This window comes from Chiloscyllium plagiosum, unplaced genomic scaffold, assembly GCF_037043375.1.
Source record: "Chiloscyllium plagiosum isolate Xiang-an unplaced genomic scaffold, Cpla_swu_hap1 HiC_scaffold_42, whole genome shotgun sequence".
Taxonomy (NCBI): Eukaryota; Metazoa; Chordata; class Chondrichthyes; order Orectolobiformes; family Hemiscylliidae; genus Chiloscyllium; species Chiloscyllium plagiosum.
Window position 1 is genome coordinate 72,928,610 of NW_028270180.1, and position 25,275 is coordinate 72,953,884.

Genomic DNA, 25,275 nt, shown 5'->3' on the forward strand with positions numbered 1-25,275 from the left:
TGACAAGTGAGATGATGCTGCAGCTTTAAGAGGTTATTTTTGTCCTGGTTTCTTTTCAGAGAGAGATTTAACGATTTTTACCAAGCTGACTACTTAAGACCCCTTGAGTAAACAGCTAGCGAGGTCTTAGGTTTATTTTAATGCAGCCTGAATGGGTGTGGCCAGCTCTCACAGATTAGGATCTCTGGGTTTTGCTTTTTCAGTAGCATCAAAAACTGTAGGGGTCTCCACAGAGTTGGAAGCGTCAGTGAATGTCTCCTGGTTGCTACTCTCTCTGAATTTTCTCTTGATGCTGTTTTTAATTCCTGGATTGGAGAAATATTTGTGACATTCTGTGTCTGAATTTTCCTTTCTGCCAGGGGCTGTGTTGATGGCAGTTTCCTATATTGGAACAATTCATTATTAACAGTTCCAAGATCTATTATTCTGTTAACTTGGCTAATATAATTACGTTATTCTAAATTTTGTATTCTTTGGTTTTATTTCATCTTTCGTGTTTAAGTAAATGGTGTTTTGCTTCACACTGAGTAGGTTGACCAGTCACATTGCATCTGGAACAGACAGTTTACATTTCCTTAAAAATACAAAAAAGAGTCTCGGCTACGCCTTCCAATATTTTCGAGGGGCTCTGGTGTGGTCCATCACACTCGACTCCTTCTCTTCCTGAGTAATAGGCTGGAGGCACTGAATGGGCTATTCCTGTTCATCTCGAATAATGTCAATGGGCTGAATGGTTTCCTCATATTCCTGTGAAACCAGCGTGAGGTTCGGAATGAACTCTTAAATTACCGTGGCAATGTGCTGTGTCAGGCAGTGCTGTTACATGAATGTTAAAGACCCTTTAATAGCACAAGCCTCATTGGAGTCTGGGTCTTGCTGCGCATGGACACAGACCAGTTCAGGAGCTGATGGGGGTCAAATTATTCTGAACATTGTGGAATCTTCAGTGACCATCCCCACTTCTGATCTTATGTGGGGAGGGGTGGGGATGGGGAGACATTGATGAAGCAGCTGAAGATGTTTGTGAAGACGAAGCTACCTTAATGAACTCTCACCGAAGTGACCCAGGTCTGAGATGATAAACATCTTCCTTTGTGCCATATTTGCCTCTAAACACTGGAGAGGTTACTCTGATTCCCATTAAATCCAGTTTTGTTAAGCTCCTTGATGTCAACAGAAGATAACCACTGCCTTGATATCAGGGCCAATCATTTTTACCTGAACCTTTGTATAAACCTCTTTTGTTCATATCAATAGGCCATGATTTTGGAGCAGCGAGTGCTTTCTTCAAACAGGTGGTATTGAATGTCAGGATTTCTCTTCTCAAGTGTGTTCGTGGAGCTAGATGACTGAAAGTATTTGAAGAGGATGTCGATGGATACTGACCTATCAGAGAGTTGAGGGCTATGAAGAATTGGGTATGAAAGAGGATTTGAGACCGAGAGCAGATCAGCCACGATCTTAGTGAAGGGCAAGGCAGGCTTGGGGAGTGAAAGACCTACCCCTGTTTCTGATGTTCTCACATTCTGTTATTGGAAAGTTAGTGGGTGTTATTTTCATGGATGTTCTGTTACTACATATTGCAGTCAGGGAGACCAGAGCATTTTGTGAGCTATCGATGGGTGAGGTATGGGGGCTGTATTCAGTGAATCTGAGTCTACAGCATGACTAACAAATGAACCAAAGTTTGCAGAGAGGGGAAGCTCTGTAAAGAGAGGTGAGCGTTGTCTTTCATACCCAGCCTGGGATTTGCAATTTCATTTCCCAAATCACCTAAAAACGTATGTGACAGTCTTGAAGGGCTGAATTGTCTCCTCTGTTTTTGTGCACCAGGTTATAGCAGCACGTAGCCTCCAACTGCTGGTTTTAGGGGCTGAATGGAACACAAAAACATGGGACTGAGGAGCAGGAGTAAGTCATTAGAGAATTTGAGCCTTCTCCACCAGGCATTAAGATTGTGGCTGATCAGGTAGTTATATCAGCCCCACTTTCCTGTCTGTATCCCATTATCCATGACTCACTTCTATGTCAAATATTTAATCAATGCAGCCTTGAATCAATGTGAACATGAAGGCACGATAAATGTGCAGAGAAGAGAACTCTGACTTGAAAGGTACCTTCAGAATTTTTCGTCATCCCTCTTAGATAATCAGAGAGTCATGCAGCGTGGAAACAGACCCGTTATTCCAATCTGTTCACTCCGATCAGATATCAAATCTGATCTAGTCCCATTTGCCAGCATTTGGCCAATATCCCTCCTCTTTCAGATATTTTTTAAAACCTGTGATTGTAACCACCTTCAGCGCTTCCTCTGACAGCATTTTCTGTACCCACACCCCTCTCTGTGTGAAACATTTATCTTCAGGTCCCTTCTAAATCATTCCCCCCTCGCCTTCAACCTATGCCCTCTTGTTCTGGACTCCTCTATCCTGGAGAGCAGAACGTGGCTGTTCAGAATATCCATGACCCTGATGGTTTTATAAACCTCTATTCATGTCACCCTTCAGCCTCTGACACTCCAGGGAGTGTCAACGTAATCAAGCTCTCCCTAAAGCTCAAACCTCCAGTGCTGGAACATTTGTGTAAATCTTTTCTGCAGACAATCGAGTTGTACGCAGTTTTCTTAAAATGTCTTCACCAACATCTTGTGCAGATGCAACATGCCACCCCAACTCCTATACTCAATGCTCGGACTGATTAAGGCAAATGTGCTAAATGTGTTCTGTCCCACTCTATCTACGTGCGCCTCCACTTTCAAGAAACAACGCACCTGCAGCCCTAGGTCCCTTTGTTCCACAACGCTCCCCAGGACTTTGCCATTAAGTGTATAATTTCTGCCCTGATTTGCCTTCCCAAAATGCAAAACCTCGTATTTATCTAAATTAAACTTCATCTGTCACTCGTTGCCCCTTTGTCCCATCTAATTTTTATCTCGTTGTATTCCACCTTTCTGATGTCATCTGTAACCTTACTAACTATGGCCCCGATATTCACATCCAAATCCATTACATGAATGATGAAATGCAGTGAACTCAGTGCTGATTCTTACAACACACTGCTGCTCACAAGCCTCCAGTCTGAAAAATACCCCTCTTCCTTCAAGACAATTGTGACTAGCTTCCTCTGTATCCCATGTGACCGAAACTTCCTAATCTGCCTACCAATCAGAACATGATGAACACCTTGCTGAGGTCCATATAAACAATGTCTACCAAACTGCCTTCATCAATCTTCTTTGTCACCTCTTCAAAAAACTCAACCAAATTAATGAGATATGATTTCCCATGCAGAAAGACACGTTGTCTACCCCGCCCAGCCCTTGCCTTCCCAAATGAATTTAAATCCTGTCCCTGAGAATCCCCTCCAATAACGTACCCACCACTGACATCAGGCTTACCGGTCTATAGTTCCCTGGCGTTTTGGGTCACTGTTGCCTTTTATAGTCCAACTGCTCCACTGCTCACAACAAATCTTAAATGTAACCAGTTTGGTGACATGGCCGATGATATTTCAGACTGGGTCAGGGTCAGTTTTAGCAACAAGTCAGGCTAGTTTCTTTAATCTGATAAAATAACACGTTTATGATCCAGAACAATGTTACTCAAACTATGGTGGTAAACTGTTTGGATATTGCAAATAAAGAATCCATATCTCCCTTTCTAAAAACACTTACACACACACACTCACACACACACAATAAACAAAATTTCTGCAATTTCACGTTGAAAGAATCTTGTCCAAATATTAGTGTAACTCATGACAAAAGGAAAAATTGAGAGATTGTCCAAAATGTTATTCTGCTTCTGAAGATATCCTACTCACAAGTTGCTAGCAATGGGATTTCATCCTGGGAGAGTTGGCTTTGACTGAATTCCCTTTGCATTAGGCAGTCAGGAGGTTCCAGGGTAGCACAGTAGCTCAGCAGCCTCACAGCATCAGGGGCTTGTGTTCAATTCCATCCTCGGGCAACTATCTGTGTGGAGTTTATACCTTCTCTCCTTCTTTGATTGAGCTTCTGATGGGTGCTCCAGTTTCCTCCCACAGTCCAAAGCTATATAATTCGGGTAGATTGGTCAAATAGTCTTCAGTGATTTCTAGTTTAGGTGCACTAGTCAGGGTTAACTGTTAGGGAACGGGCCGCGGAAGGTTATTCTTTGGAAGGTTGGTATGGACTTGTTGGGCCGAAGGTCTTGTTTCCACACTGCAGGGATTCCAGAAAAATAAGAATGGTAACGATGACAGTAGAGTTTTGTTTTAGCTCGTACACATTGCTGTGATGAGGAATAATGAAGGCGAGCGAGTGCAATAAGCCGTTTCTTCTCGGGCAGATGACATTTTCTCCCTCTCTGAGTTGAATCACTCAATAATGCTATCCTCTCCCAAACTATGTGAGGTCTCCTTGTACATTGTCCAAACTATGTCTCCATCACATTCCCTGTTCCATGACGGTGTATCATTGCTGCTGTCATACTCAGACCCATACCCTTAGCAGAAAATGGTCTCGGTCGATTTGAAGATATGTTTATATGTCCCTGCGCCATGAAAAAATAAAATGTTTAATGTATTCAGAATACTTGTGTTAAAATGAATGTTTTTTTAAACAAATACAGAAAGGGACGGAAGAGCTCCCCAAGTCTGTCAGCATCAAGATGCCTTTTACATATTATAGTTGTACCAGCCTCCACCACTTCCTCTGGCATCTCATTCCATACGCACACCACACTCTGTGTGAAAAGGTGCCCCTGAGGCCTCTTCAAAACCTTTCCCCTCTCACTTTCCACCAATGTCCTCTAGTTTTGGACGCCCCTAACCTGGGGAAAAACCCTAACTACTCACCCTATCCATGACCGTTCTGATTTTATAAACCGCTACTGCTGTGAAACGTGACTCCAATCAACACGAATGGCTGTACTTTCAGTCACCCCGTGCCTAAATTCTGAAACGCAATACTGACACCTGTTCCTTCTCCATCAAGTCACAATTTTAAATCCATTATAATCAATTTGTTCAGATGTATCAGGAGACACCTCTGTGGGCTTTACACCTAGACCTTTGTACCCAGAGGTAGGGACACTAGCGTCACTCAGCAATACCCATAAAGCTGTAACAGTATTCTCCTGGGTGTTTGTTCATCAGCCTGTTCTGTCATGCGGTGACATACCTCTGCAACAGGCAGGACTTGAATCCAGGTCTTCTAGTCCAGAGCTAGGAACACTACCACACAAGTTCAGGAATTGGAATCAAATCCAGAGCTCTGGCTCAGAGACAGGGACACCATCCACTATACCACCATATCCAGGTTTTGAGTCATATTTTAGTGCCCACTTTCAGCTTGGTGCGGATTTATTATAATCAGGTTACCATTACTGAACTACACAAAACACTTTGTATTGTTAACCAAATGCAAGATATTTGTCTCAACTGTAAGATATTGAGTGTACATGCTATGCTATCGAAATTAACTATGAACATCTTTAATGGCTATTATCTGTAGTCTGCAATATTAGAGAAAGAAAGCCTGTAGCCACACTCTGCACAATGAAGGGTCTCAAATGGATATTTATTACTGAACACCAGAGAGGAAGGAAGAGCCGCTGCTTTCTGTCCAGCCTCTCCTCCCCAATGCCTGTGTCTGAAATCTGTCCCTCTTCCCCCTCACCACACAAGGCAAACCAAGCTCCGAGTCTTTGTGAAAATCAAGGCTGGAGTGTGCAGGCCTCCTGGAGAGGGGTGGGGTATTTTAAAATTGAAGGGGGAGGGTGAGGTGGCTGTAATATCACACACTGGGCTGAGGGGTGGCAGGTGGAGTTTAGTTTGGATTAATGCAAGGTATTGGATTTGGTAAATCAAACAACAGCAGAACCTATACAATTAAAAGTAGAGCCTTTGGCAGTGTTGTAGAACAGAGACCTAAGCCGTCAGGTATAATTCTTTAAAATTTGCATCTCATATAGATAGTGTGGTTAAGAAGGTGTTTAACACACGTGTCTTCATTGGTCAGACCGTTGAGTATCGGAATTGGATTGTGATGTTGTGGTTGTACAGTACATTGGTGAGACCCCTTCTGGAATACTGTGCCCAGTCTGGTCATCGTGCCCGCTCATTCCATAGGCACAACACCCTCTGGGTGAAAAATCTGCCCCTCATGTCACTTTTAAATGTTTCCCCTCTCACCTTAAGCATATGTCCTCTAGTTTTGGACTCCCTGTACCATTAGAAAATACCTTGACTATTCACTTTGATATTACTGACCTTGATATTATTAAGCTGGAGGGTTCAGAAGAGATTGACCTGGATATTGCTGAGAAAGGACGGATTGAGGTATAAGGAGAGGCTGGGTAGGCTGGGACTTTTTTTTTACTGGAGAGCATGAGATTAAGGAGTAACATTACAGAGGATTATAAAATAATGAGTGCTACAGAGTTGGGGATTCAAATCTGAGGGATATTTTAAGGTGCGAGGAAAAAAAGATTTACAACAGTCTTAAAGGTAATTATTTTAGACAGAATCTGGCTTGTGTGTGGAATGAACTTCCAGAGGAACTGGTGAAAGCAGGGACAGTTACAACGTTTAAAGGACATTTAGATCAGTACATAGGTAAGACATAAATTTGGATGGTGCTGTGAGCAGCTGCCCTCTCCTTCCCCCTCTCTGAATGAATCCCTGTTGGTTTTCACTCTCTGCCAATGTCTGTGCAGTGGCGTGTGGAGGCTAGCAGAGAGTGGCATTGCATCACTTTATGCACCACAGCGACTGCCAGACCTGCCCCACACAGAGACACACAGATACACACACAGCAATTGTTCGAACACAGCGTGAAGCTCATCTGGTAACTTAAATGAAGCATACAGAATGCTTAATTCACCTCGTAAACTGTTAAAATATGAGGGACAGATCTGCCAAATTCCACTGTTTAAATAAAAACATCAATTTATTTTTTCACCCTGAAAGTGAACATTTTACATCAACTATTCACAACTCTGAGTCCCCCTTTCTCTTAACTGCTTATTACCCGACTCCAGCTCTATAACGATATATTGTTTCTGGGTCTGACATCCTCTCATACCACAGGCGCTTGTAAGCTCTCAGTTCAGAACAGCATTCACCTTCTCTTAAAGGTATAGTACACGCTTTCAACTGCATCACATTATACCCTGATGAATATAGATAAGTGGAACCTTTCCGATTTCTCATGCTCTATGTCATCTACTCTATCTCATATGTGTCAGGATTTTTGTTGCTCCATTGACAGCATGTCATTATTCGACTCTGTCCGTGGGAATATATCAGTATTTCACTTGCTCACACTCGTGAATGTGGGGCAGGATTTCAGTTTTTCATGGAGACTGTAACGCTATAACAATCTCAATGTTTGTAGATGGCACCGAACCTGGAAGAACTCTGAAGTCTATGGACAAAGGACCATCACATATTGGTGTACTGTTCAGGATTATGGCAGTGTGAGGTGATGCACTTTGGCAGGAAAGATAAATGCAGAGCAGTGTGAGGTGATGCACTTTGGTAGGAAAGATAAAGAAAGACAGTTTAAAACAGGCTGTGCCATTATAAAGGGGCTGCAGGAACAGAGAGCGCTGCGTGTATATGAGCATAGATTGTTGAAGATCTCAGGACAAGTGAGGAGAGCAGTAACTATCACAGATTAGTTGCAGTATCTGAGCTGTTTACAGGAGGAGGTGTCGGAGAGAATCTCCGTGCGCGCTTCCTGGGAGGTGGTGGTTAAGATGTGTTGTGAGCCCACCGAGACCGTGGGGATTCCAATTGTACCAGCTCAACACAAAAGGGAGATGATATCAGGGCCACGGCTTCTAAGTTGTGCCGGGGGGAAACGGAGCTGCCAGTGGGTTTAAAGTGAGAATTGTCCTTCACTGAACATTGCTCCTTACTCGGTCGGTGGGACGTGGATGTTTCAGAATCTCCACACGAGGCGTCCCGGTCCTCTCCAGATCCTACCAGAGTACTCCGCACATGGGGAGGGGGTGAGGGAACGGGCATCGGGCACTCCATTTGGCCCTTTCTGTCCTATTCCAGGCTGTTTCTCCTGGAATGGGAGGAAGGGAGGGTGGGAGTGAGGGTGGGAGTGGTTGGCCCTGCTGTTAGTGCTGTTGTAGGTGGGGGACAGGTTCATGGTGAGATGTCCGGAGGGAGTCAATCCACAGTGTTGTATCCATGCAGCGTTATTAGTATAGGGGGGCAAAGAGGATGGAGGGAGGGAGGGGGAGTCGGAGAGACAGAGAGAGAGAGAGACAGAGACAGAAGGTACAGCATGCAGCAGTGAAAGTGGTGGAGCAGGAGACTAGTTCGGGGGTTGGTGCTAGATATACAGTGAGTGTGAGGGAGCAGAGAGAATACAGTGACCCTTATCCTAACCGTGCGGGGGAGGTTATTGATGCTTGTTCTGTATTGCTGGACATTTTTCCAGACCGCAGATACTACACTGAGCTGGGTGGTGAGCTCAGACCATGCTCGGTGGTTCTGGTGGTGTGGCCACCTCTGGGAAGAGAATGGACCCCCTCTGTACTAGCTCATCCACCAGGACCTCTGTGCCCCTGTCGACAAACCATGGTGTAATTGCCCCTTATCTGCCATGCTCGGGGTAAACTGTGCAGGGCACCTCCTAACATAGAAAGCTCAAACATGTGCCCATTGGCTTGTTAAAAATGACACCAGTGTCAGGGATCACAGAATGAGCAGGGGCACCTGGGCAACCGTGAGTCCCTCCAGCCATGATGAGCGGGAGGATTGGGCTGGCTTTGAATGAGAGGGACACCATGGGGTAGGGTGGGTAGTTAATGAGGTGAGTTCGATATGATAGCACCAGGAACTTAGCTCAGTCTTGTGCAGGTAATCCCTCTGTCACACTCAAGGAAATTCAAACGAAGATAAATTATTGTTAGCGTCTGCCCATGAGTCATAGATTCTGTTGAAACCAATTCCAGTTACAACGTGCAAAACAAATGCTCATGTGACGTCACACCAATATCCCTTTTTCGCATCTTTCCTGGGAAGACGAGCTCATGTTATAGGATGCTATCGAAGTGTCTACATTTCAGCTTCCTGAAACTGGGAACACATCCTTCCATGACACTATCTCTGAGTCTACCCGTCTCTGTCTATACCCCAAACCCCTCCCATGTGGTGATATTTAAACTGATTCCCTCGCCATCTCTCTCTGGCAGTGATGTTCACAGCACTCCCTTGACATGGCACAATGGAGATATGGGGCTGGAAATGGATGGGAGCTGCACATTCCGTCACTTCCAGCATGGGCTGCAAATTTCCCCACGCTGGGCAGGGATCTAACACAGTGTTACTGAGTAATGCACTGGGGTGGGGTACACAGTCCTACATGCTGGGAGGGTAACTGCACCAGGTTTACAGGTCAATGCACTGGGGTGGTGCACACAGCTCTACATGCTGGGAGGGTAACTGCTCCTGGTTTACAGATCAATGCACTGGGGTGGTGCACACATCTCTACATGCTGGGAGGGTAACTGCTCCTGGGTTACAGATCAATACACTGGGGTGGTGTACACAGTCCTGCATACTGGGAGAGTAACTTCTCTTGGTTTACAGATTAATTCACGGGTGATCACTGCACAGGTCGCTGTGCTGGTCAGACTGTACGGTTGAGGTTTATAGATAATGCAATGATGTGGTTTGTGTAGCTCCTTTTGCTGGATGGATAATTGTTTCAGGTTCACACATTAGTGCCCTGATGTGGTCTGCACCGCTCCCAGTGCTGGACAGATATATGGTCCGTGTTATTAGATCAATACCCTGATCTGATCTGTGCAGTGCTCCACTCTGTTCAAATTGCTTGGTTGTACTGAGCAGTACATTGGCCTGGTCTGCACAGTGTTCCACGGTGAACAGGTATCTACTCTGGGTTTATGGTGTCTGGGCTGGTTCCGTGAGGTGGATTGAGAATGTGGTATATCGAACCATTTCAGCTGATCTGGCAATGCCTTTAGTTCCCATTCCTGTGATTGGACCCTCCGTCTCACACGCCATTAATGTTACAGTGTGTCCAGGCACAGTACATGATGTTGGTGGGGTGGGTAGGGGTGAAAGGTGATGGACAGGTCAAAGAGTTCCCTGTACGTTCTGTCCCCAACATTCTATAACTGACATTCCCCAGAACGTTCTGTCCCCAACATTCTATAACTGACATTCCCCGGAACGTTCTGTCCCCGACATTCTATAACTGCCATTCCCCGGAACATTCTGTCCCAGATATTCTATAACTGACATTCCCCGGAACAGTCTCTCCCCAACATTTTATAACTGCCATTCCCTGGAACGTTCTGTCCCCGACATTCTATAACTGGCATTCCTTGTGAACGGCCGGACGTCAGTGAATTGAACAAACGATAAGATCCCGAGGGAAGAGATCCCGTTCCATGGAGAAGGAGACACTACTCCGAAAGCCCCTCAGGCTGTTGAAAGGGTGAATACATTTTCCCTGCGTTACATTTCTTCCCGACACAGGATCGACCACAATTTAGAACAAAATACAGAAATTCCCAAACTCCGTTTGTCTTCAGGAAAGTGGGAGAGAATCCTTCAGGACAGCAGCGTTTCCACCCTCCGTATTAGGAACTGGAAAGGAGTGACCTATGTCTGCTCTCGAGTGATCGAGTGTGTGGGAATGTTCTAGAAACCGTCTGTCCTTATGGATGTGTCTCTGTGTGTTTGGGGAGGGAGGGTTTCTTGTGGTTTATGTCACATTTTTGTCAGTAATTCCGACCTTCCCATTTATTATTCCAGCTCCAATTAATTTAATAAATCCCTGAATACAGGGACACATTTGAAAATCTCACTGGGTCCCCAATCAAACGCATCCCTTTGCCTCCAGGCTGATGGATAATGGGTTTGTTTTCCTTCCTCACAGTTAACGTAGTGACCATCTACGTCCTGCTTTATAAAGATTGTGGATTGTCTCCATGTGTCAGACGTTACCTGGGGGCCATGGCAGCGGCGGATCTCCTGGTCATTATCCTTGACCTGATACTGAGACACATTCCCATTGTTTATTCGGAACAGTTTGATTTCCTGATGGACTCCGTCCCCGTGTGTAATATCCATGCCGTCCTGCTTTATGCAGCCACTGACTGCTCTGTCTGGTTCACTGTCACTTTCACCTTTGACCGGTTTGTGGCCATTTGTTGCCAGAAGCTGAAAAGTAAATATTGCAGTGAGAAAACGGCGGCTGTGGTTCTGGGAGCAGTGACTGTGCTGAGCTGTTTAAAGAACATTTTCTGGTATTTTATGCTCACGGCTCGGTATGGGCTGGGGAACCAGCCCTGGTTTTGTGATGTAACATTCGCTGTTTATGACTCCATTGTCTGGGTCACAATCGAGTTCCTCCACCACATTCTAACCCCGTGTGTCCCATTTCTCCTGGTTCTGCTGCTCAATGTTCTCACCGTCAGACACATTTTAGTGACCAGCAGAGCCCGCAGGAGACTTCGCGCTCACACCAATGGGAACGCTCAGTCTGACACAGAAATGAGAAACCGAACTAAATCCATCATTTTACTGTTTGTGATCTCGGCCAATTTCATCCTGTTATGGTCAACATTAATGCTGTATTCTATATGGTACCGAATGTGGTGGATTGGGTATCAGTCTGTGTATCTCCATTACTTTGTGCAGAAATTGGGCTTCATGCTGCAGCTCCTCAGTTGCTGCACAAACACCGGGATTTATGCTGTGACCCAGACTAAGTTCAGGCAGCAACTGAAGAATGTGCTGAAGTATCCCTTCACCCAAATTCATCCATCAATCAAATTCCCTCATTAATCAATCCATCCGGGATTTTCTCATTTCAGTTCAGTGTTTCAGTGATGGAGCAGCCTTACGCTATGGTAACAGACTGGGGGTGGCGCTGGTTTGTCCATCCTTATCCCACAGGGGGTTATAGGTTGTTAGAAACACAATTATCAAAATTAACTGACACCAACAAAAAGTCTGGAAACAATACAATTTATTTACGAACTTGCAAGTACGGCCTGCATAAGCTTTGCCAAGCAAATGAGCTTGTCAAGCGAATGAGCAAATTAGCATTTGGATACACGATCAATTATACCTTTCAGCTGCATGAGGTCACGTCTCCCAACCCCGTAACATCCAATCATCTTTTACCTGTCGCTACGTGACTTCCCTTTTATCTAAATTAAACTTGATTTCTATTTTATTGGGCATACGGCATACTTATTTGACCATCTTGCAAAAACCCCTATCACATGTTACGTTTGTGGTTTCACCTTGTTCCTCTTTTCCTACGGGATAAGGGGTCGCTACACTTACCACCTCCTTGCAGCTATCTCGATGACTGGGCTTATTGTTCCTCTTTTCCCACGGCACATATTCTTCTATGTCTAGTAGCTTAATAATTGAGCTTTAATTATTGCAATACTTAGCTTGCCAGCATTATTAATTTTCTGCAAAAACAACATACTTTTCTATTTCTCACAACTCCTCCATTTCTTTTCTTTTACAATTTGTTGTTTTTGCATTTTTCTGTCCTCTTTTTCCCGTTAAGGAGCGGAGGTTCACAGTCTGGTTTCAAATTCATGTAGCAGCCTCTGACTTTCCCTTCGCTGTCTGTTTTCTACATGCTCACTTTTTATAGCTGTCTCCTCCAGATTGTCCCTCCCTTTGTTATTCCAGAGGTAGAGTTCATTATGCGTTGGGTTAAGCCTTGTACGCAAGGTATAACACAACAGCCAACTGTGCTGCAACCCTCAAAGTGGTGAGAACAGTAGCTATCACCTCCTTCCACTCCTTGTATCCTGATTCTGACCCACCTGTGAGCGATGTTTTAACTAATTCTTCTGATAGGATGGTCAATCATTGCAATGCAGAGTAATTGTCCCATCAGGTGCTATATTATTCGGAATAAAGGTACAGCAGCTTTCTTTTAACATTACACATACACCACCTTTTTCGGCTCGGATCATGTCTAGGGCCAGTCTGGTTTCTCAAGACATACAGCTCGGGGCATTAAGCTGTTCAGCAATTCCCTGGACTGCATCTCTAGCCTATTTAATAAATCTTTGTTGGTTATTAAAAATGTAGTCTATCCATTCTACCTTTTAATTAATCGTTACCCACCAAAATAGGGATGATTCAAAACCTGTTGCACTCTGATTGCGAGTCTTAAACTCGTCAGGCACCCCTCTGGGGACCCCTATGGAGTCTAGATAAATCCTGTCATCAAATGAAGTACCCAATAACGATTTCTCACCTCGTTCATTCTTCTTTGCGACCTCCTCCTTTTTCTCAAATGCCAAGGTAAATGGAATTGCCAATTGTACAATTGCACAAGTGCCTCGCCAGTTAGAGGGCATGGTGGGTCTTAAAGTCTTTCCACCACAGTCCTACCACAAATCCGCTCGGAGTATTTCTAAGGCTGAATAGTTCCTTCCCCACTCTGTCTCGGCGACTGATTCAACTTCCAAGCATAGCTTTAAGTCTCCTAGAAATCGTGACTGACCTGTCCCATTCCTCTTTATACATTCGCAAATGTAGGAGATTTTCTCAATTTCCCCCTCTTTAAGACAGGAAACATCGACACCAATGTTCGACAAGCAGGGTTTCAACATGCCGTCTCATTCTGGTACAGGGCTATCATGCATAGCATACCAGTCTTATCTCGCTTCCACCCGAGCGGAAAGGGAACCACACGAGCCATCGGTCTTCCCGAGGCACATGCATAGCAATTGCTTTTATTTGGACGTTTTGCCGTATATCAACACCCATTCTACCCAGACATCTGTCTCCCTGTATACAGGTTCTATTTCAATGGTTTGTCTTCAGTCTTTAACTTCTATAACTTTTACCAAATTTGGGTCACCGTTAGGGATAAAAGGTTTTTGTTCTTTTTGTTTTCCCTTCTCTACCATTATTCGGAGACAGCATCCAATAAAACACTTCCAGGGTACCTTCCAATGATCGTACTCTTGCATATCCTCAGAGCGTCCTCTGGGGCTTCCATTAAAATCCTAAGGTTGTTACTCAGGGGCCAACTCGCATTTAAACTAGTAGGAAAGCATTCTTCAGAGGAGGTATTTTAAATAGTGAGGTATAGTGGGCGGCACGGTGGCACAGTGGTTAGCACTGCTGCCTCACAGCGCCCGAGACCCGGGTTCAATTCCCGCCTCAGGCGACTGACTGTGTGGAGTTTGCACGTTCGCCCCGTGTCTGCGTGGGTTTCCTCCGGGTGCTCCGGTTTCCTCCCACAGTCCAAAAGATGTGCAGGGTCAGGTGAATTGGCCATGCTAAATTGCCCGTAGTGTTAGGTAAGGGGTAAATGTAGGGGTATGGGTGGGTTTCGCTTCGGCGGGTCGGTGTGGACTTGATGGGCCGAAGGGCCTGTTTCCACACTGTAATGTAATCTGTAATCTAATCTAATATCGGGTTGCATTTCTTATCAGTGCATTCGAGGGACGGACGAAAGGGATCTCTGTGAATTGTGATGCCGGGTGGTGGCCCTGTCATACCAAATTTTGTCTGCATTTGGTTCTGGAGATTAATTGCAAAGGAACTGTCTTTTCCCTTTTTCTTTACATCTCCGCAATCTACTGGGCTGCAAAAATCACATTTTATTACGTGCGGTTATTCCGATTCAGGGACTTTTAATAGTACCGAACATGTCAACCTTATTTCGTAAAGTCTCAACATTAAGAGGATGAAGTTAGCAATTCTACACATGCTACCCATTTTATGATAATCCTCTTATACTTACTCACCCCGTTACTCTGTTTACTTCTCTTATTTATCGTCTTTTTCAGATGTCTGGGAGAAATGAATCCACACAGCTCTTAAAATTAAGAACAGCAGTTTTAAATCAATGGTAGCAAATTTTAGAAGTCTCTTCTGTCAATTCAGTCTTTCTGCTCAACTTGATTCTCAGAGGGTCCTCTGTAGGATGAACTTGCCACTCTACCGAGTGAGTAGGTGCGTCTACCGGACCCTTAACGCGAGTGTGATGGCTACACCCTTTTTCTGTACACGTACTGCCGTCTCGGTAGTCAGGAGAGTGAGGAACGATTTTAGATTTTACTTACAGTGTGGAAACAGGCCCTTCGGCCCAACAAGTCCACACCGCCCCGCCGAAGCGCGGCTTACCCATACACCTACCCCTACCCCTACCCCTACCCCTACCCCTTACCTAACACTACGGGCAATTTAGCATGGCCAATTCACCTGACCTGCACATCTTTGTGACTGTGGGAGGAAACCGGAGCAAACCCACGCAGACACGGGGAGAATGTGCAAACTCCACACAGTCAGTCGCCTGAGGCGGGAATTGAACCCGGGTCTCTGGCGCTATGAAGCAGCAGTGCTAACCACTGTGCCACCATGCCGCCGTATCTTACTGTGTCTTTATCAGAACCCAGTCTCCTGGCTTTATCTGGTGAGCTGCGAACTCTAAAGTTGGTGTCTGAGCCAAGAGACCTTTATTCCTAAGAAAAGACAATGAAGAACCAAGAGCTACAATATAGTTTTTCAGAAATTTATCAATGACTTCGGCCGTAGGTACTTCGCCTCTCCCCGTCACAGAAATGCAGCTGGATTCAAGCAACTGTCCGTGACTAACACAATGTCATTCTGCTTTATTAGGATTGTCTCATATTTCAAAATCCTACAGTCTGTGAGCCATCGTCCTGCCTTCTAATTTAATATGATCCGTACCTGATGTGGGGTGCTAACTATTAAAACTCCCCATAAGTAAGTCTCCTACTCTCCTCCGCCATCAGACTGTTGCTGTCACTGCCCGCATACATTCTGGCCAATAATGCACGCAGTCAGGTTTTAAATTAATCATGAATCAATGTGACAGGTCACCCAAAATGTGTGAAGGTCGCCTGACAATACTAATTCAGGTCAACACAATCGATCCACCACAAATACCAAATGATTAAATCTAGAATGAATCAATTGTGCCAGCCCGAACCGACACTAGTTATTAATTATTGTATAATTCCTGGTGGAAAACGCAACAAGTGACCAAAACATTCCAACAGCTGTAATTGCGCAGTTCTGTTTGTTTACCAGTCACCTGTGACTTCTCATTCTGTTTCTGTATTTGTTTTGCTCGAGCACATTCATTTTAAAAACCCCAACAGATTCCATAGCACTATTTGCAGTTAATTTGATCCTGAATTTATTTCAACATCTTGTCATGAGCGCAAAACTGATTCTTCGCACCTCTCATCACAAAACTGCTCTCATGATCCAATTAACATTTTCGTTCTCACTCCCGTGGGCTGAAAATTTAAGGATGATCTTGCTGTCCTCTTATTGACTAGGAAAACTACGTTCTCTTTGTACGGTCCCCCCCCCACCCCCCGGCCTTTAATTTTAATTTTATTATGGCTTCCTGGCGGGTCCCAGGGGGCAGCAACTCCTGACACTCCTATTTTCATCAAGTTTCATACATGGCATTGCCTTTATTTCCTTTTTCGGATCTGGACACTTTCTCTTAAAGTAACTGATCTTTCCACAGAAATAACATCCTGCCTGTGGGATTTCCACTTTGATCCTTGTTCCTGTCTACCAGACCCCTTCACATCTCCTCCCCATCCCTTTTTTTATGTTCACTATGTTGCCTGCCACCAGTCCGGTTTCAGTCTCCCGATTCAAATCCAAAAATAGTCCTCCCAAATATTCCCGGTCAATTATTGTTCGATCACAATGCTATAGGTCGTGAAATAACCAGGGCTGCCTTACAAAGGGGCCCGCCCATCCAAGCCAAAGTTTCAACTCGAGTCGGCAAATCCCCTTCAACGCACCCCCGTCCTCCATAACTTGGTTCCATGTAAGGATAAAAGAGGTTAGTCAGAAACTGACAGTAAGCTGGTCATGTCCTGTAAAAAGAACAGAAGTTTACTTTTATTTCATAATCTGTAAAATCCTTAACCTTAAAAGAAATCATGTTAAAATTTCCACAATAGAAATCAGATTCAAAACAGTCCGGATCTTAAACTCCAGGGAACAAAGCACAAACATTTAATCACCAGTAAACAAATGTACATTCAAACCGAATCACAAAGCATTCTTCTCTCTCTCTCTCTCTCTCTCTCTCTCTCTCTCTCTCTCTCTCTCTCTCTCTCTCTCTCTCTCTCTCTCTCTCTCTCTCTCTCACACACACACACAGAGACACCATGTCTCACAGACACTTTGAGTTTCCCATAACAACTCCTCTAGCTTTTGAACATTTTTTCTGGACGTCTTTTTCTTTATACTACTCTTGACGACCTGTCTATAAACGGCTGATCTCCTTCATGTAAAGGAATATCCTGTATGTCGGCTCTTATTCTGGTCGCGTGTATCGGGGCTCTCCCTTCCACACAAAGGTAACTGGTTTCAAACAGGTGTCCGTTGTTAACACCAGGTCGTCTCTCTCCATAAGGATGATTTCATATCTTAGAATGCTTGAGTCTGTTCCCATCCTTCTAATTTTTGTCGTTTCTTTTGTATGTCTGGCCACGATTTGGTTTCAAACCGGACCTTTAAGAGTCCCCGCCTAAACATACCTCTTTCCTTTCCTGTGAATAACGTTCATAAAATTGCCATCAGTTCTCTCCCTGTATATAAGTTAGGTACTAGAAATTGATCTAACTGCTCAGCCAGTCTCGCCAGATCCGCTATCGAACTTTTCATCTCTTTCTTGTAAGTTCTTACTTCACTACTAATTCGTGGTGTATTAACATATTCAATTTTACCGTCACCTACAGAGACTTCCCTCGAGGGAACTAGTTGGGCGATGGTCTTATCAGTGCCCTACTCTTTCTGTTTCATCATTGATCTCATTTGCCTCAAACTTACTTCCAAACCTTCCTTATTTCCCTCAAAGCTCTTCAGGGAAACAATACTTAATTTGCCAGCATTATTAAGTTTCTGCAAAAACAACATACTTTTCTATTTCTCACACAGGTGTAAAAACAAATTTCAATAAAATTTAGACGAGACCACCAAAGCTGGAAAGAAGACAATTTATTCTACGATATTGTAAGAAAGGACCCAATTGCAGAGAGCAATTGAAGTGAAGAAAAATTCAAATTACTACAACAGTTATACTTTTGAGTTGCGTGAGGTCATCTCTCCCGACTCCTATATTACCTAATCTTTCTCATTAATTTCGCCTCTGCCCATCTATGCTCCACGCCCATTGCCCCCTTCTTTCCAGGTTGGCAGGTTTCCCCTCTGTAAATGCTGACACAAGGCTAACCTTGTATCTTGATGTTCCTTTTTCACTTGTCCATTATCCATAGGGACATCAAGATCTGTTCTAATATTTTGTATCAATTCTGCTGATACATTCCATCCTCGGATATTTCATTAACTTGTATCATTTCGTATAGCCCAAGCATTTTGGTTATCTCAGCTTTTTGCTGAAAACATAATTTTTAAACAGAACTTATTGAACTTATTTGAATCCTTCAATAATTACACACCAAAGTTACTATTTAATTAACCATCATTATAGATTATTTTCCCTCAATACCTACAGAGTTAATAATTTCTTTGCTGTACCAATTTTCTGTATGCTTTTTCTATCTCTGCAAAAACAACACTTTTCCCCATTTCTAACAACTACCCCATTTCTTTTATTTTACCATTTGTTGTTTTTGCAATTTTTATTTGCTGCCTCTTTTACCCTAGGTTGTAGTGGTTCACAATCTAGTCATTTCTGCCCTTCTAAGTCTGTCTTTTCTCAAACTCTAGGAGTAATCTACCACACTCTCGTTCTTGTGCTTGAGCTATAGTTATGACCATCATTGATTGTTGTCCTCCCAAAGACATTACCAGCTTAGTCATTTTTCATTTTAACACATTAAATCCTATCGGTAAACCTGCAATTATTAGTAATACATGAATACCTAAATTAGCTAACCATTTTCCCCAACCGGTCAGTCTCCAGTCACCCCATTGCCATCTTTCATCTTTTCGGAGTTCATCCGTAATTTCTCTTATATTGCTTATCTTTTTCTTTACTATTTCTGCCTTTTCTTTCACGATGAAAGAGGTGTCTGGGATGAAGGTGCAGCATTCCTTACCAATCAGCGCACAGGTTCCCCCTTTTTCAGCCAAGAGATAGTCTACAGACATTCGATTCCGTAAAGCTGTTCGTCTTGTTGCTATCATTTCGGTGGTTATGGCTGATATCTGGGATTGAGTTTCTCCCATTGCGCCGGCGGTATCATTAATTAAATTTTCAAGGGCAGCCGCCAGTTTCTGTATTTCCACCCCTGCCTTTGTAGTGCCGTAGTTTGGGAGTAGTGTCCACAGCAAACGGTCTCCTTCAGGGACCTCTCGGGTCTTACGCCTTAGCCCCCTCCCCTTTCTCAGGTTGAGCTCATGTTTTCTATTCGGAGGTGAGGAACTATATAAGCAAGGTAACAGCAATCACTCCAGCATTACTTGTTTTGATGCAACGCTTCAACAATTTCATAACATACATTTATTTCCACACATTCGGTCACACGAATGTATTATTACCCGGGAATAAATGGATAGGCCTTCAGACCACATTCCCAATATGTCCCGTTCAATACTTGAGGAGTGTTCTTGGCAGTGGCTTGGTTGGTGTAGACGCAAGATGATTTTCCTAATTGGAAGGTTGCGGCGTCATTTTGATTACAGAAACAGGTTGTATTCACCGCTCCTTTCAGTGGGGAAACTCTGAAGCTATTGATAACACCTTGAGTTTTTGGGGCCGGTCTTGGGAACCATCTCGAAAACTTATAGGTGCTCTTTTTAGATTCCCACTTTGTATTTTTTGAGCCCGAGTCAAATTGTTGTACATCGTACAATTCCTCTTTAGTGAGTGGTCTTACCAAGGTGGGGATTCCTGATTCACCATGGTGTGGAATTTCTGCACAGACCCAACAGGCAGCAAGTCCCTCTTGTTTGGCATAATTATGGCATAGAGTAGGAAAGTGATTTTTCCCGTTTCCTTAGTACTACTAACGTTATAATACTATACCAATACCCACCCATCTCTGAACCCTGTGTATCACCCTATCTTAATCATTTAGGCGCCAGGAAGAGGTGAGTCCACGCAACCCTTACAATCAATACAATATATATCATCAAACATTAAAAGAGTCTTTTATCTCAGCTCATTCCCTCTTTCTCTGGTTAACTTTCAGAGGGTTGTCTGTAGGATGAGCGTGCCACTCCGCCAATTGGGCGTTCACAGGATCTTTGACGCGAGTGTGATGACTCCACCTTTTCTCAGCAGTTCGGATGGCTGTCTCATTAGTCAGGAGAGTTAGGAATGGTCCCTCCCAGCTCGGGTGTAATTTGGTATCTTTCCAGGTCTTGATCAGGACCCAGTCACTCAGTCATATCCGATGAGCTGCAAACTCGCGTGGCGGTGTCTGTACCAGCAGGCCTTTGTTGCTAAGATAAGATAATGAAGAGCCAAGTGCCACACACAGTTTTTCATAAACTTGTCATTATACTCAGCTGTAGGCTCCTCTCCTTTCCCTCCTAGAAATTGTAGTCCAAACATCATTTCATAAGGAGAAAGCCCGATATCATGTCTTGGGACAGTCCGAACACATAACAGCACAATAGGCAAACATTTGGTCCATGGTAATCGAATTTCTAGGACTAGCTTAGATAATTGTTTCTTTAAGGATGATTCATTCGTTCCACCCGTCCAGAGGAGGTTGGGTGCCAAGGGGTGTGAAATTCCCAAGAGATTTCTCATCTTGCCATTACTTCTTGTAGAATCTTGGAACTAAAATGGCTACCTTGATCTGAATCTATACTTTCCATTATTCCATATCGTGGGATTATATGTTCAAGGAGGGTTTTTACCACTCCTTTTGAGCTGGCTGATGACATTGGGAATGTCTCCACCCACCCGGTTAAATGGTCTACTAAAACCAGCAGGTACTTCTGTTTTCCCACTGGGGGTAGTTCGGTGTAATCCACCTGTATACTTTGGGAAGGTCTCAGTCTTGTGTTCCTTCCTCCTTTGAGCCCTTCCTTTATTATTTTCTTATTGATCTTTTGACAAGTTATGCATCCTGCACATATTTGTGTTGCCAACGTATATATTCCCTTACATCCATATTTCCTCAATACTCCGTCACACATGGCTTGTGAGCCTCAATGGCTGCCTTGGTGTAAGGTGGCCAAAATATTTTTCATGACTGATTTACTCAGCAATTCCCGCCTATCAGGGAGAATCCATTTCCCTTTAGTTGTCTTAGTGGCCCTTATTTCTTGGAACTCTTTCTCCTCCTCTTCCATGTATACGGGGTTCATGGCAGAAGAGTCAATTAGGGGTATAAGAACCTGTATCCTTGTGACTGGGCGGTTCATAGCTGCCTGTTTGGCTATTTCGTCTGCTAGTCTGTTTCTCTTTGCTTCTACAGTACTCCCTTCTGATGTCCAAGTATATGGACTATAGCTATTTCTCGGAGTAATTCCATCTTTTTAATACTTGTCCTATTAACTCTTCATGTACTAACTCCTTTTCCAGATTGTTGATTAGTCCTCGTTCTTGCCATATCTTTCCAAAGGTATGGACTACTCCGTAAGCATATTTAGAGTCAGTGTAGATAGTTCCATCCCGATTCGCTAAGTGTTTTAAAGCTTGATTTAATGCGTACAGTTCACAGGTTGGGCTGACCATGTGTTAGGCAGCCGGTCTGCCTCCACTGTTTGGTTTTTGTTACCATCCACTACTGCATATCCATTGTGTCTTTTTCCTTCCACTATTCTCGATGATCCATCTATAAACAATTTATCCCCGTCATGTAAAGGTAGATCTCTCAGGTCCTGTCTAATTTTGGTTTGATACTCTATGATATCTAAACAGACATGTTCTAATTCTTGTTTGTCTAGGGGTTCTCCCTTCCATAAGAAGGTAGCTGGGTTTCGACAGGGGTCTGTTGCTAACACCAGATCATCTTTTTTCCATCAGGATGGCCTCATATTTAAAATCGCGAATCTGTTAACCATCTCCCTGCCTTTTGGTTTAACACAGTTCAGACTTGAAGGGGGTACTAACTACGAGCGCTCCTCCAAAAGTCAGTTTTCGGCTTTCTTCTACCAATATCGCAGTTGCTGCAACTGCCTGCAGACATTCAGGCTATCCCCTTGAAACAGGGTCCAGGATTTTGGAAAGGAAGGCTATGGGCTGTTTCTTCCCTTCCCATTTCTGGGTTAAAACTCCTAAAGCTGCTTCATCGATTACTGCCACAATAAGGTGAAATGGTTTCTCTCTGGAAGGAAGGGCCAGTATTGGAGCTTGTGTTAAACTACGCTTCAATTCAAGTAACCCTTCCTTTTCCTTTTCTGTCCAGTACAGGTTTTCGTGTTCTGAATCTGTCAGTTTGTAATATAACCCTTTCGGTTTCTGGACATAGTCTTCTATCCATAATCTGCAATAACCCATCAGCCCCAGGAACTTTCGTAATTCTCGTTTGGTGTTCGGGAGGGGCAGTTCTACTATCCCTTGAATTCTTTCGTGGTTAATGCGTCTAATTCCCTCACTAATAAGGTGTCCTAAGTATTTTACTTATTTTTCTACATATTGCAATTTATTTTTGGATACCCTTAAACCCTGTTGCTCTATGAAATTCAACAATCCATTGGTGGCTGAATTTACATCGTTTCTCTTTTGTCCTGACACTAGTAGATCATCCACATATTGCAACAGTGACGTTTCCCGATGCATTTTATATTGTTCCAGGACTTTTTACAGTACTTGCCCGAATACGTTAGGTGATTCTGTGAATCCCTGGGAAGTACTGTCCATTGGAATTGTTGTTTTCTGTCAGTGTATTGGTTTTCCCATTCAAAAGCGAACATGTCGCGGCTCTCTTGGGCTAAAGGACAAGCCCAGAATGCATCCTTTAAATCTATTACACTAAACCAGCGGTGGTTACACGGTATTCTACTAAAAAGGGTGTATGGTTTGGGCACCACTGGGCACCGTCTCTGAACCAGCCCGTTCACTGATCTGAGATCTTGTGCCAGTCGGTAAGTCCCATCTGACTTCCGGACCTGTAGTATTGGGGTATTAAAGGGAGACATGCATGATTCCAGTAGTCCTTCTTTTATTAGAGAATCTATTACTGGTTGTAAACCCTTGCGCCCCTCTAATGAAACTGGATATTGTTTAAGCCTGACTGCTTTATTCTCTTGGGACAGTATAATTAATATGGGATTGACTTTTAAATGACCCATGCTGCCGGGTCTCGCCCACACGTTAGGATTTATCTGTTCTTCATCACTAACCGTTAGTTTATTTATTGTCACAGTAATTAACTATTCTCTACTCCAATCTTTAAATTTAACCAACTTATTAAATCTCTACCCTAAAGAGTGCTTCCAACATCAGGAATATATAATAGTTGTCCCGTCACTTCTTCATTATTTCCCTTTATTAGGGTCGGCTAGAAAATGGGTACTAAGAATCCTTCTCCCTTTACTCCAGAAACTCTGAGACTTTTATTAGTTAATTTAACACCGCTCAGTCTAAAACTTAGAGATGACCATGCCGCTCCTGTATCCACCAAATACACTGCCTCCTCCCCTTCAGGTCCCACTTTCAAATTTATAAGGGGTTCCCGGTGGGTCTCGGGAGGAAGGAACCCCTGACTCCCCTATTCTTCATCAAAAGTCATCAATGTAATAGCTTCTCTTTGTTGACCTAACTTTGCACATTCCCTTCTAAAATGTCCTGTTTTTCTGCAGCAATAACATCCTGCCTGTTGCCTTCTCCCCTTACTATCCGTTGCTTTTCTTTCTTGTCCTAATTTTCTATTCGTAATTTCCTCGACCGCTGCAACCATTATCCTAACTTTCTGTTTTTGCTTTTCGTCTTCTCTTTTCACATATACTTTCTGTGCTTCATGCAACAATTCTTCCATCTGTTTTTCCCTCCACCTCTCTAATTTCTTTTATTTTTTTTTTATATGTCTGGCCATGAGTTTGTAACAAACTGGACCTTTAAGAGTCCCTGAGCAACTGGATCATCGGGATTTATTCCCGAATATTTTCCAGTGGCCTCTCTTATCTTTGCAAAAAGGCTGACGGGGCTTCATCTTTCTCCTGCCTCACTTCAAAGGCTTCAAAAAAATTCTGAGATCTGGGTGCTGCGTCTCTAATATCCAAAATAACCATTTCTCGAAAGTCCCTCATTTCTCCTCTATCATGTTCATCCATGCCCTCCCAATGAGGCTCCACAGTGGGGAATTTATTTTCAGCTGGTACTACTCTTTCACCCACCAGATGTCTCTTTTCCCATTCCTTCAGGGCAGCTCTTCTAATCATACCCCTTTCTTCTCCTGAAAATAATGAACGCAGGATGCTTATCAATTCAGCCCATGTATATAAATTCGGCCCCAAGAACTGATCCAACTGTTCTGCCAATCCTGTGGGGTCGTCAATTAATCTTTTCATTTCCTTTTTAAAAGATCTGACTTCGCTGCTAGTCAGTGATACATTGACATATTCAATTTCACCATTACCTATGTGTACTTCTCTAAGGGGCTATATTGGTGCCGTTGCCCCACCTATGTCCCCCTTTTCCCTCTTTTTCATTGCTGATCTAGTTTTAATCGGACTCAGGGGAGGTTCTTCCCCTGGACCATTTTCAAATTCTTTCACTGGAAAGGGCGCTGTGGGAGAGGAGAAAGACGTCGACGGACCATTATTGTAGTTGTTGTAAGGTGGGGGGCGGTTGGGGGTGGGGGGTTAGATTTGGCAAAGGATCGCAACGGGACACTTTTGATTCCTCATCATCTTTTACTGAATTTTTCAAAAGAAAGATTCTCGGACACCCTATCCAACAAGCGGCATAGTCAAATTCTTTACGGGAGTACCCTTTTTTATTTACATAGATATTTAAATCTTGACATAGCCAATCTTCGTCTGAACTATATTTAGGCCAAAATATACTTGGGGTTTTAATGCTTTCCTTTGTCCAGACAAAACAACAAAACTTTATCATTTGTTTTTTATCCTTTCCTCGCATCCGAGGGTTATACTTGTCTCATAACATTTTTCCTAAAGGGCTGTCCGTTGGAATGCGGTCCACGGACATCCCTTTAGTTTCTCCTTCTACACTTAAATCACTATTATTATTTCCCATTTCAATACTCGGCCGTTTCTTTATGCAACTCAATTAACCTTACTGAGGTTCGGTGTAACCTTCTTCAGCACCCACTTTAGGGTCCTGACCTTCGCGTGGGGGATTTTCACTCTTAACAACCGGTC